The sequence below is a fragment of the Periplaneta americana genome, chromosome 6, assembly GCF_040183065.1.
Source record: "Periplaneta americana isolate PAMFEO1 chromosome 6, P.americana_PAMFEO1_priV1, whole genome shotgun sequence".
Lineage (NCBI taxonomy): Eukaryota > Metazoa > Arthropoda > Insecta > Blattodea > Blattidae > Periplaneta > Periplaneta americana.
The window spans coordinates 2,640,001-2,652,500 of record NC_091122.1 but is presented as its reverse complement, the minus strand read 5'-3'; the positions used below and the strand labels follow the sequence as shown (position 1 = coordinate 2,652,500).

The 12,500-nt window shown below is 33.8% G+C and overlaps 1 protein-coding gene across 1 annotated transcript in view; it reads right to left on the bottom strand.

Moving 5' to 3' along the window:
* Positions 1-12,500, bottom strand: part of LOC138702167 (uncharacterized) — a 22,964-nt gene that overhangs the window by 9,208 nt on the left and 1,256 nt on the right. Inside the window, exon 2 of the mRNA XM_069829772.1 lies at positions 702-809. The gene's annotated coding sequence lies outside the window, so the exon portion shown is untranslated. The remainder of the gene's footprint in view (positions 1-701; positions 810-12,500) is intronic.

Sequence of the window (12,500 nt, the reverse complement as noted above, 5' to 3'; positions counted from 1 at the left end):
AAAATATTGTAGGGTTTTACTTTTGTGTTCTTTGACAATAATTGGCTGAAATTCCATTATCGTCAGAACTACAGAAAATGAATAAAGTGCATAAATATGCAGTAATGTAATAATAATAATAATAATAATAATAATAATAATAATAATAATAATAATAATAATAATGTAAAAATATCATTAAATTAAAAAATTGATATCTAACTTACAATGTGGCAGATAACCATTCTAGATTAATTCAATATCCTTCCTTTATTCAACACAAAAAAATTTTAAAAGCTACGATCAATAGGCACAAATCTATAGCAATCTAATTTCAGGCTAATTTTTCTAATTTTTTCACACGCCATAACAACCATCTTCCCTTACATTGGCATTAAACTCGAATAACAAATTCGTTGCTATGGCAACTGAATGCAGACATTATTTTAAAATCTTATTTCTTCTCTAAAAAAATAGGCAGTATCCGATTTTCAAGATTGCATGAAAATCAGCAGAGCTGCGAAACATCTTAATTTATCTCTTACTTACTTTTAAAAAGCCCATAATATATAATTTGAATGGATGTCGTATTGAAAACATTTTCACGGTTTTGTTGCCATGGAAACAGATAGTTTGTGTTCTGTGCTTGAGAAAGAAACAGATTTAATTACTTTTTAACTTCTAAAAATAGTACAATAATTGTTTAACTTTTTTATTCTTACCGGCAACGAGCATGTGCTCGGGTTCAGGGGTGTCCATAGAGTCTTGCCAGCTCTAACACCAAGAACAACGAAATCTGATACCCCACTTTCCTGCCACACTGGCATTTACTGAAACAGAGAAGAGACATACTTTCATTTTGTTACTTTCTGAGTGCTGCACAACAAAATATTTCTTAATAACATAAAACAAAAGAAGACAGACGAGTCATGCTGTTAGGGAGTTACACTTGTGTGTGTGTTGCTATCTTTTGGTTATGATTATCAACAAAGTGGGACAAACATGTTTTCTTTTGTGTCTGCATGAAAAATGACATGTTTCAAAGGCTTAAATGTAATCTCATCTTACGATGTTTGGATGACGTATATACGTCCGTTGATGTGACATATTAATGAATTAAATACTATTATAGTAAATGTTCATTATTTCTTTAATGACCCTCTTACGTTAGCATGGAACCTCCTAGAGCACGAACCCCTGTTCGTTTGTTTACAAAGTCTTCTGCTGATTTAGGTATAGGCCTTTAGCGCTGAAGTTAAGACATCCTTGTGATATATTGGCCAATTTTTTCAAGGATTTATTCAACTACCTGTGTTTGGATGCTGAGTGTTTTGTGATTTAGAATTGGGGGAGGGGGGGTTAAGACTAACATAACTTTATCGAGGAAGGCAGAAGCATAGACATTAATAAACACATTACAATTTTTTAATCCCTAGTTCGTTATTCAATATTATAAGTTGGCTTTCTTTGCTCCAAGATGTTTATGAAGATGTAGAGAATGTAATGAACCTGAAAATTGATTTGTAACACACGTTATTCATTCTAGATATTAAACTGATGTATTATTGGTACTGGTACTAAAGAATTTAGCAAAGGATTTTGCTTTATCATTATTGAAAGTGTTGTAATGGTATAAAAATCGATTTAATGATTTTAACGGTATATATTTATACCACCCTTCATAGTGAAAAAGTAGTTTTTGGCTCGTCATATGTCTACGTACAATATACCAGTAACCATTTTACTAGAAACAAAGGGCCTGTATTTGAAAAAAAAAAACAACACAAAATAACGGTTTATTTAAAATCAACTTTTAAGGTTTCTTTCTCTGTTTGTTACATAAGATCTGTGAAAAGTTTGGAACTGTATTGACAGTAAGCTTGAAAACACGTCAAGGTATTTAATGATTCATGCCTTCAGTAGAGGACTTTTTTAAACAAAAACTGTACGGTTTGAAAATATTATATAATACCAATATACCGTTTATTCTTTTCTGAGTATAAGATTTAAAATTGCCATAAGAAACCTACGTATAAAAACAAAAGAAATAACTTAATCAGTGGGCCATGTTCAGTTATTAGCAGACTTTGACAATTTGTAAAACAAGAGAACATCAGGTTTTTGGTCAAGCTTGAAAACACGTAGAAGTATTAATGATTCATGCCTTCAGTCAAGAACTTCTTTAAACAAAAACTGTACGGTTTGAAAATATTATATAATACCATCACCGCAAGTCTTTTCTGGATATACATACGGATTTAAGGGGTTAGGTACAGCTTACAGCAGTAATTTTTTTTAAATATTCAACATTTTTTTCCTCCATTACTGTATCTTGTACAATAATGAAAATTGGTATATGTAAAACACTGTCTATGGCGAGTCCTCGGCATCAACCCCTTTGATTTGATTACCTGGTTGGGTTTTTCCGAGGTTTTAGTATTAGTATTAGTATTTATTTATTTAACCTGGTAGAGATAAGGCCGTCAGGCCTTCTCTGCCCCTCTACCAGGGGATTCCAACTACAATATCAACAATAAAATCACAATTAGTATTAAATTTACAATTACAATAAAATCAAAGTACGAAAAGATTACCTGAATAATTAAAGCTAGATAATTTATCATAGAGAAACAAAGAATATTTTATATTTACTGAATTACAAATTAAATCTAGAATAACAAAATTGTATAGTGATGAAATTACTGAATATTGAAATATTTTGTGGTAGATTAAAGAAACTATTTACAAGTAATCAATTACTGACCAAGTGCCTAGTAAGTTTTCGTTTGAATTCAATTTTATTTCGACAGTCCCTGATGCTAGCAGGTTTTCCCCAACCAAAAGGCAAATGCCGGGTAATATTTTGGCGAATCCTCGGACCTCACTTCATCTCGCTACATCTCCCCAAAATATTGTAAAAAATTGCACAAAATTGTAAAAATTGTAGAAAATTACTAAATTGTAAAACTAAAAATTTGTAAAAATTGTAATTGTAATATTGTAAAATTTTGACTTGTTCCACATCTTAAAGCTTCATTACTCATGTAAGATCTATGGAATAAAATAAATGAATGAATGAATTAATTAATTAATTAATTAATGGGTGGATGGATGGATGAATGAATGAATGGTCCTTCTGCTATATGAAAAAAAAAAATATTTTTACAATTTAAAAAAACTATGTATATATTTTTCTCAAAATTCAAAACGGTGGCAGTTCACTGTGCAGTGATCAAGTGTTTCCCTCATAACTCATAAACTTGTTAAGTTTTTCATGTTCTCTCTCTTTTATTACATTGCTGAAACTCACGTTTACAATATCATGCTCTTTCAACTACATGTATTTTGTGTTAGAAGAAAATACTGATATCTGACCATTTTTAAAAATGAATTTACTTTTTATCACAGAATCTATCAAAGGTAGAGAAGAGATTTTGCATCATATTGTAGATATGACATACATAAATACATACAAAAGATTTCATCACAGAATGCTGAATACTTTTTGAGTTATGAGGGAAACGCTTCATCACTGCATAGTGGATTTTGAAAAAAAAATATATATAAATCATTTTTTTAAATCGTAAAAATATTTTTATCATATAGCAGAAGGACAGTGTTTTACACATACTAATTTTCATTATAGTACAAGATACATTAATGGAGGAAAAAAATGTTGAATATTTCCAAAATTTTACTTCTTTAAGCTGTATCTAACTCCTTAACATTGCCATAAGAAAGCTACGTATAAAAACAAAAGAAATAACTTAATCAGTGGGCCATGTTCAGTTATTAGCAGGCTTTGACAATTTATAAAACAAGAGAACATCAGGTTTTAACTTAGCAACCATACATGATTATTATATACCTTATCTCCGTTATTAGTATTGATATTATTTTTGTTATTAACTTTATCATTATTACTTCTTAATAAAGTTCTCGCTATGTTAAAATATCAGTCTACAAATTAAGTAGGCACCGGTGTTATGTTACTATCTCTCTACACCTCTTACGAATCTGATCTTACTATTAGAATTTTAAACTTTAGTTTAAGAACAAAGAACATACATATTTTTGTGAATTATGTGTAATTTGTGTAATATTATTGTTATCTTATCAAAAGGGAACTGTCCTCGAACACGAACTTTGCTCTTTTGGGGTATACCAGTACCTTTATATTGTAGGTAAAGTAGGTACTATTACATAAAATGCTGATGATAAATTCAATACGTCTGAATTAATTTTGTTATGTAACAGATAAGTCACCAACAGTTCGAGTTACTTTTTTAAAGCATGTTAGCAAAACGTTCCCTACAAATTAATAGATATAAAGAGTTGTTATCTATTCCTGTCGCAGTTTCTGAAGTACGTATGAACAGAAACATTCCGATAATACGAAGCAACTGCCTGACGAACCTGGAAGCCAGCAACAGTATTGACTGACTGTCTGAAGAAGCCGTTGCGAACACACTGAATTACTAAGCAAGTTGACAGAACCTGAATACATTTCTGATGAGGGAAATCAATTCTAGGAAGTTGAGTGACCTCTTTTCAAGTGGTTATTACATAGCACTTCCTTAAACCCTTCAATAGACTTCCTTATTGTCAATCAACTTCATATTACTGGTGTCAGGAGCCTTAACAAAATAAATAGCAGAAGGAAGGAAGGAAAAAGAATAAGTACCGGTAGGGTATCTACTGAATAAGTAAACAATACATAACGAAAAAAAAAAAACCATTGTACGATATTAACAGACAAGCAAAGAGAAAACAAAGTGATAATAAAGAATAGAAATAAAGTAAGAAAGAAAACATTAATTTCTGACATTAATTTATATATCTTCTCACCAATCGTGAGCTGCCACAAGGGACAAAGGGTACTTAATAATAATAATAATAATAATAATAATAATAATAATAATAATAATAATAATAATAATAATAATAATAATAATAATCCGTGGCGCTACAGCCCGTGAAGGGCCTAGACCGACCAGCCGGCTGCTAGCCTCATGCCCACATGTCGAAGCAGAGGTGGACGATCATCCAACCAGAATGGAGGTATCGTGTGGTTAGCACGATGATCCCCCCAGCCGTTATAGCTGGCATTCGCAACCGGATTTCACTACCTATCGTAGCTCCCCAAGTGCATCACGATGCTGGGTGGGCACCGGTCCCATACACTGGCCGAAATTTCATGAGAAAATTTCTTCCCCCATGAGGACTCGAACCAGCGCGCATTCCGTAACGCGAGTCCTAGGCAGGATACATTTTTAAATACCCTGTATTAATTAATAGTATCCTATTGTTTATTTTTAATTTTTTCGTAAAACTTATAAATTCCTAATCAGAAGATTTAAAACTGTATAAGAAACAAAAAAAAAATCCTATACGTTGGGTTGAAAAACAAAGAGTACTTAACCATAGAAATTTTTACAAGTTCATGAAAAACCATTGATTTTGTTTTAACAATGAAATTCCTACAAGTACATAACTGCAAATAATTTATTTTTTTTTTACATTAGTGAAAATATACCGAGGCTTATTGTAGAGATTCGTAACAAGCTGTTTTTTACGGTGATGGGTTGTTAGCACTTCGCCCAACCCCCAAGCTGGAGGACCACCCCTTATCGGCTGTCCACGACTGCTACATCAGCTTCTTGTCTATGCGGATGACGTGAATATGTTAGGAGAAAATCCACAAACGATTAGGGAAAACACGGGAATTTTACCGGAAGCAAGTAAAGCGATAGGTTTGGAAGTAAATCCCGAAAAGACAAAGTATATGATTATATCTCGTGACGAGAATATTGTACGAAATGGAAATATAAAAATTGGAGATTTATCCTTCAAAGAGGTGGAAAAATTCAAATATCTTGGAGCAACAGTAACAAATATAAATGACACTCGGGAGGAAATTAAATGCAGAATAAATATGGGAAATGCCTGTTATTATTCGGTTGAGAAGCTTTTATCACCCAGTCTGCTGTCAAAAAATCTGAAAGTTAGAATTTATAAAACAGTTATATTACCGGTTGTTCTGTATGGCTGTGAAACTTGGACTCTCACTCTGAGAGAGGAACATAGGTTAAGGGTGTTTGAGAATAAGATGCTTAGGAAAATATTTGGGGCTAAGAGGAATGAAGTTACAGGAGAATGGAGAAAGTCACACAACACAGAACTGCACGCATTGTATTCTTCACCTGACATTAGGAACATTAAATCCAGACGTTTGAGATGTGCAGGGCATGTAGCACGTATGGGCGAATCCAGAAATGCATATAGAGTGTTAGTTGGGAGACCGGAGGGAAAAAGACCTTTAGGGAGGCCGAGACGTAGATGGGAGGATAATATTAAAATGGATTTGAGGGAGGTGGGATACGATGATAGAGAATGGATTAATCTTACTCTGGATAGGGACCAATGGCGGGCTTATGTGAGGGTGGCAATGGACCTCCGGGTTCCTTAAAAGCTATTTGTAAGTAAGTAAGTGAAAATATACCTATTTTTAGAAAGGTAAGTGTTACAAAAAAGTAAAGAATGCTACTGAACTTAGTTTGATTTCGAATATAGGTGATGCTTCAGGAGAGCAATTGATCCTTTCAATGCAGCTAAGTTTACAACCGGAATAATAGATGTAGGTATTCCAAGCCTCTTGAACACATCTTTCATGAAGAGAGCAGCGGTACCTCTTGCTCCAACCAGAAGTCCGATTACTTCAAGCTCTTCTAGCTGGTACTTTTGGAGGTAATATGGAATGGTAGGATTGTAGACATTCTTTTTTTCCTTATCTACTTCTGCTGGCTGTTCCTCATTCGTTTCGAAACGCACAGTGGGATCAATTATGTATCCAGATCTTGTAGATTCCTTGAAAGCTATTATATCTATGCGCCGTGTACTGCCAGTGACGGAGAGACTATGTACTTCTTCAAAGGTGTTGTAATCGGCATCTTTAAGGGCAGTGGCTATAATTGATCGTACTTGGTGGTGTCTAGCGTTTCGCAGAGCTTCTCAGTGCGGACAGGATCCCAGGACGTGTGCAAGAGTTTCAACCTCGTTGTGGCAAAGGTAAAGCAAAGAAGAAAGGAAAAAAAAATGTTAGTCAAATGCTTGCCATGTCCATGTCCAAATTCAAAACAGTTGAGTTTTAAAGGAATTATAAAAATTCTTCGAATGTAATTATCATCATCATCATCTTCTTCTTCTTCTTCAAGAAGAGGACCTTTAAGGCTCGCTGGACTCACTAACTAATCTTCCCATATTTTTCGAGCAATGACAAAGGGACCTTTCAATAGAAAAAGGAGCATCTTCTGCGGACCTCTAAAAAAAGAACTAAGGAAGAGACTAGTAAAGTGCTTTGTGTGGAGTGTGGCATTGTATGGGGCAGAAACATGGACATTACGACGAAGTGAAGAGAAACGAATAGAAGCATTTGAAATGTGGATATGGAGAAGAATGGAGTGTGTGAAATGGACAGACAGAATAAGAAATGAAGCTGTGTTGGAAAGAGTGGGTGGAGAAAGAATGATGCTGAAACTGATCAGGAAGAGGAAAAGGAATTGGTTGGGTCACTGGCTGAGAAGAAACTGCCTACTGAAGGATGCACTGGAAGGAATGGTGAACGGGAGAAGAGTTCGGGCAGAAGAAGATATCAGATGATAGACGACATTAAGATATATGGATCATGTGAGGAGACTAAGAGGAAGGCAGAAAATAGGAAAGACTGGAGAATGCTGGGTTTGCAGTGAAAGACCTGCCTTTGGGCAGAACAGTATGAATGAATGAATGAAATTAATATTAAATGTTCATATATATTCCGAGAAGGTCCACACCTGTGGAGTAACGGTCAGCGTGTCTGGCTGCGAAACCAGGTGGCCCGGGTTCGAATCCCGGTCGGGACAAGTTACCTGGTTGAGGTTTTTTCCGGGGTTTTCCCTCAACCCAATACGAGCAAATGCTGGGTAACTTTCGGTGCTGGACCCCGGACTCATTTCACCGGCATCATCACCTTCATTTCATTCAGACGCTAAATAACCTAGATGTTGATACAGCGTCGTAAAATAACCCAATAAAAAAAATATTCCGAGAATACTTGTATTTAATTTTCTGCTTATTAAAATCATGGCATCATAATGACCATAATATTTACACGAGCCCTATTGTTTCTGACAGGAGTGCCTTCTGTTAATTTAATGTGAAATCTGAAAAGTAGGAAAAGAGAAAATTGTACGAATGTACTGGAATTATTAATCAAAACTTAGTTATGTTCCCTCCCAAAGAAGTAAACTGAAGGTTTTCAGGATTTTTGGTACATATTTGAAGAGTAATAAGAAAAAGAAGTATCATGTAATTGGTTGTGTCCAGTGGCGAAGCTTCAGGGTAAGCTAAGCTTTCCCAAACATTTTCGAAGATGGGACAAGATCAATTTAGAATTTAGTTAATAAAAAACAGGAGTGTTTCCGTGTTTTATTTATCTTTTAGCGACGTAAAGCACGGCCTAGATCACTATTTCCGAGCCATGTCTTCAGCCCAGCTTACCCAAAAATTTTGTCACCCTTCGCTACTGGCTGTATCTGACCCCAAGTTATCTATACTAATAATAAATCTGTAGCCGAAATTTTTCTCGTAATTTTCGATTTTCCAAAAATAATTGGTCCTAACATATATAATTAACCACCCTAAAACCGAAAATCGCTTTTTTGAAATTTTTGTTTGTTTGTCTGTCTGTATGTTTGTTACCTTTTCACGCGATAATGGCTGAACGGATTTATATGAAAATTGGAATATAAATTAAGTTCGTTGTAACTTAGATTTTAGGCTATATGGCATTCAAAATACATTTAAAAGGGGGGTTATAAGGGGGCCTGAATTAAATAAATCGAAATATCTCGCTTATTATTGATTTTTGTGAAAAACGTTACATAACAAAAGTTTCTTTAAAATAATTTGCGATAAGTTTTATTCCTTGAAAAATTTTTATTGGACTGATATTTAATGAGATAAATGAGTTTTAAAATTAAAATAACTGCCATCTAAGGCCGTGTAATGAATTAAAAAACAAATGACTTCGTCTATAAGGGGCCTTGGACACAACAATCGAAAGCTATGAAAAATAGCCTACAGAGAATGTTTCTGTGTTTGTATGAAGTAATATCGGAAGCTAAATTAACCGATTTGTATAATTAATTAATTAATATTTCTCCATTGGAAAGTGTAGCTTCTCTAGATGGACATAATGCTATAATGTTATTACAGTAACTTCTGATATAATATAATATAATATAATATAATATAATATAATATAATATAATATAATATAATATAATATAATATAATATAAGTTATTTGAAGGGTTCAGAACCATAGTGGGCCAAGCGCCATTTACTGAATACGTAGAAAACAAGGGTTAAAATTAAGTTATTACCATAATTCAATGCAAACCTATAACAAGTAAAATAAAATATACATATTAAATCTAAATGATGTCAATCTTCATTAAACTATGGTTGCATGTAATAAAAATTAAGAAACATGTTAAAGGAATTGTCATTGCACCAAATGAGTGTCTGTGGACCAAAATGATCGCATTTTAATTATTTGGATGCAATTTAAATGAAGTAACATATTAAACGATGTATCCTTCTATCAAACACGAATATTCCCTGGATCAAACGTCCTATTTTAATTACGTAATTACTTTATATTTATTTCTAACGGGTGCAGCGGAGCGCACGGGTATGGCTAGTGACAAAATAAAATACAATATATCTATGGTGGGCAGTAAAAGGGCAAAAGTCACAAATTGAAGTGCTGGATGCAATAACAGCTTAAGTTGAAAACCTATGTTTTGAGTAAAGCACTGTCAAAGGTTTATAACAATATAAAAATTTTATTAGTACATAATACTCGTATCATTTGGTTTGTATAATATATTTTATTTTACGATGCTTTATCAATATCTCAGGTTATTTAGCATCTGAATGAGATGAAGGTGATAATGCCGGTGAAATGAGTCCCGGGTCCAGCACTGATAGTTACCCAGCATTTGCTCATGTTGGGTTGAGGGAAAACCCCGGAAAAAACCTCAACCAGGTAACTTGCCCCGACTGAGAATCGAACCCGGGTCACCTGGTTTCGCGGCCAGACACGCTAACCGTTACTCCACAGGTGTGGACTTTGCATAATATTTTGGACTGTATAAATTATTCAAATCTAATATCAGTTATAATTTTAAAATATTTGCAAATAAAGTATGAAAAACTTAAGTCGTTATTGCATAGAAAGTCTGAGACCTCTTAAATTAGAGTACCGGCACCTAGGAATTAAAAAAATGAACAAAATCACAAAGAAGAGACACAGAATGAAACGATATCTTTAAAAGTTGTATAGGAGTGTTAAAGGATATTAGTGGTTCATAATGGCATTATAAACACATTCCTTTCTCTTGAAATGAGCAGTTCTGGTATTTTTTTTTTTTTTTTTGTTAAGATTATTTATACATGCTTTAACAACTTTGGTCATATCACGTGTTTAGGATTTTTATGTATACCAGTAGGGCATTTTTACTCTTATTGAGTTCCTGTTTCTATAATGTGTTGTAGATGGCTTGTGTTCATGTAATTGATTATAAATTTTGACTAATGTTTATGATATTGGTGACTGAGGCAGTGATTAATCATGGTATGTATTGCCTTTGTGACTGAGGGAAACCATGGAGAACCCCAGTCAGATTGGTCGGCCACGGGGTTTGAACCCGTGACCTCCCGAATACGAGTTTCAAAAACTACCATCTGAGCCAACTCACTCATTCCAGTTCCGACATTCAGATCACTTAAGAAGAGCTTGAATCAGTTGTTGCAAGGGACATGGACCATATGTATCAGCTCACCTATCAAACTGCCCCCAATATTATGTTACCTACCTACATTAAATGAATAACACATTGATTATTTATTTTAAATCATTTTTGTTTCCATTTTCATGTTATTTTGTAGGTATTTTTAGAACACAATTCCATTTTATTTCCCATTTTTTTTCTGGCTAACTTTTAGCTCATATAATAGCCCTGGTTACTAGATACAGAGAACTCTATCACTTAATGAAGAAAAAGATCTAGTCAAAGCCTTTCTGAATGACCCCAACTGTACATTAGGTCACTTTCAATGAACGACGCAATTTGCTGTCCAAAATGTTGTTATAAGGTGCGTATATTCCATATCTGAATTTGATGACACATTTCAATTACATAAGAGAAAGAAATATGTGGTCTTATGCACTATTTTCTGTTAAAAGGAACAAGGAATTGTTAAATAAACATTCCATATACAGTATGCATTTTTAAAATTGTTTTTGGGACTTACATGGTCACCTCTTATGACAGGCGGATTTTATTATTTAAAAATAATGGATGTGGACCCAGAATTTGACAAAGAATTAACAGAGTCCTATTTCATGCATAAGATATTAAAAAATACTACCTTCAAAGTCTTGATGTTCTACATTTTCAACACTGGTTTTTAGCTGCAGTGATTTGAAGAAAAGAATGAATGGGAAATTAGAATTTACAGCATGTTTTTTGTGGGTATAGAATATAGACATAGAATGGAGAAAGTTACACAACACAGAACTGCACGCATTGTATTCTTCACCTGACATAATTAGGAACATTAAATCCAGACGTTTGAGATGGGCAGGGCATGTAGCACGTATGGGCGAATCCAGAAATGCATATAGAGTGTTAGTTGGGAGGCCGGAGGGAAAAAGACCTTTAGGGAGGCCGAGACGTAGATGGGAAGATAATATTAAAATGGATTTGAGGGAAGTGAGATATGATGATAGAGACTGGATTAATCTTGCTCAGGATAGGGACCGATGGCGGGCTTATGTGAGGGCGGCAATGAACCTCCGGGTTCCTTAAAGGCCAGTAAGTAAGTAAGTAAGTAAGTAAGTATAGAATATAGACATTTAACAAAGAAAACATAAAAACAATAAAGGAAAAACTTAATCAGTGGGCCATGTTCCGAAATTAGCAGACTTCGTCAATTTGTAAAACAAGAGAACATCAGGCTTTAACATAAACAATATTCTCTTGTTTTACAAACTGTCAAAGCCTGCTAATAACAAAACATGGTCCACTGATTAAATTATTTCTTCATTTTATTATAGCCTACATAGGTTCCTTATGAAAATGTTAAAATCCTATGTACTATACCCAGAAAAAAAACAATACGTATCAATCTTGACCCATTAAATTATTATTAATGAGGCGATATTAGCGATCCTAGTGGTTAGCAACTATCTATGGATGCATATTTACTACGTATTGAGCTTCGTGACTGTATATATTAGACTGTGGTATCACTATGTGTAAAATAATTTGTTTTCTATCATCTTCAGTACTTGTAAGTAATGTTCCTCTTGAGATTTGGCTCTGAAAACTGCAACCTAAGTATTCCAATTTAATGTTGCTGAAAATTTTAATATAAACTTTGTTAAAAAAAAATCATAAGTAATTTCTATGT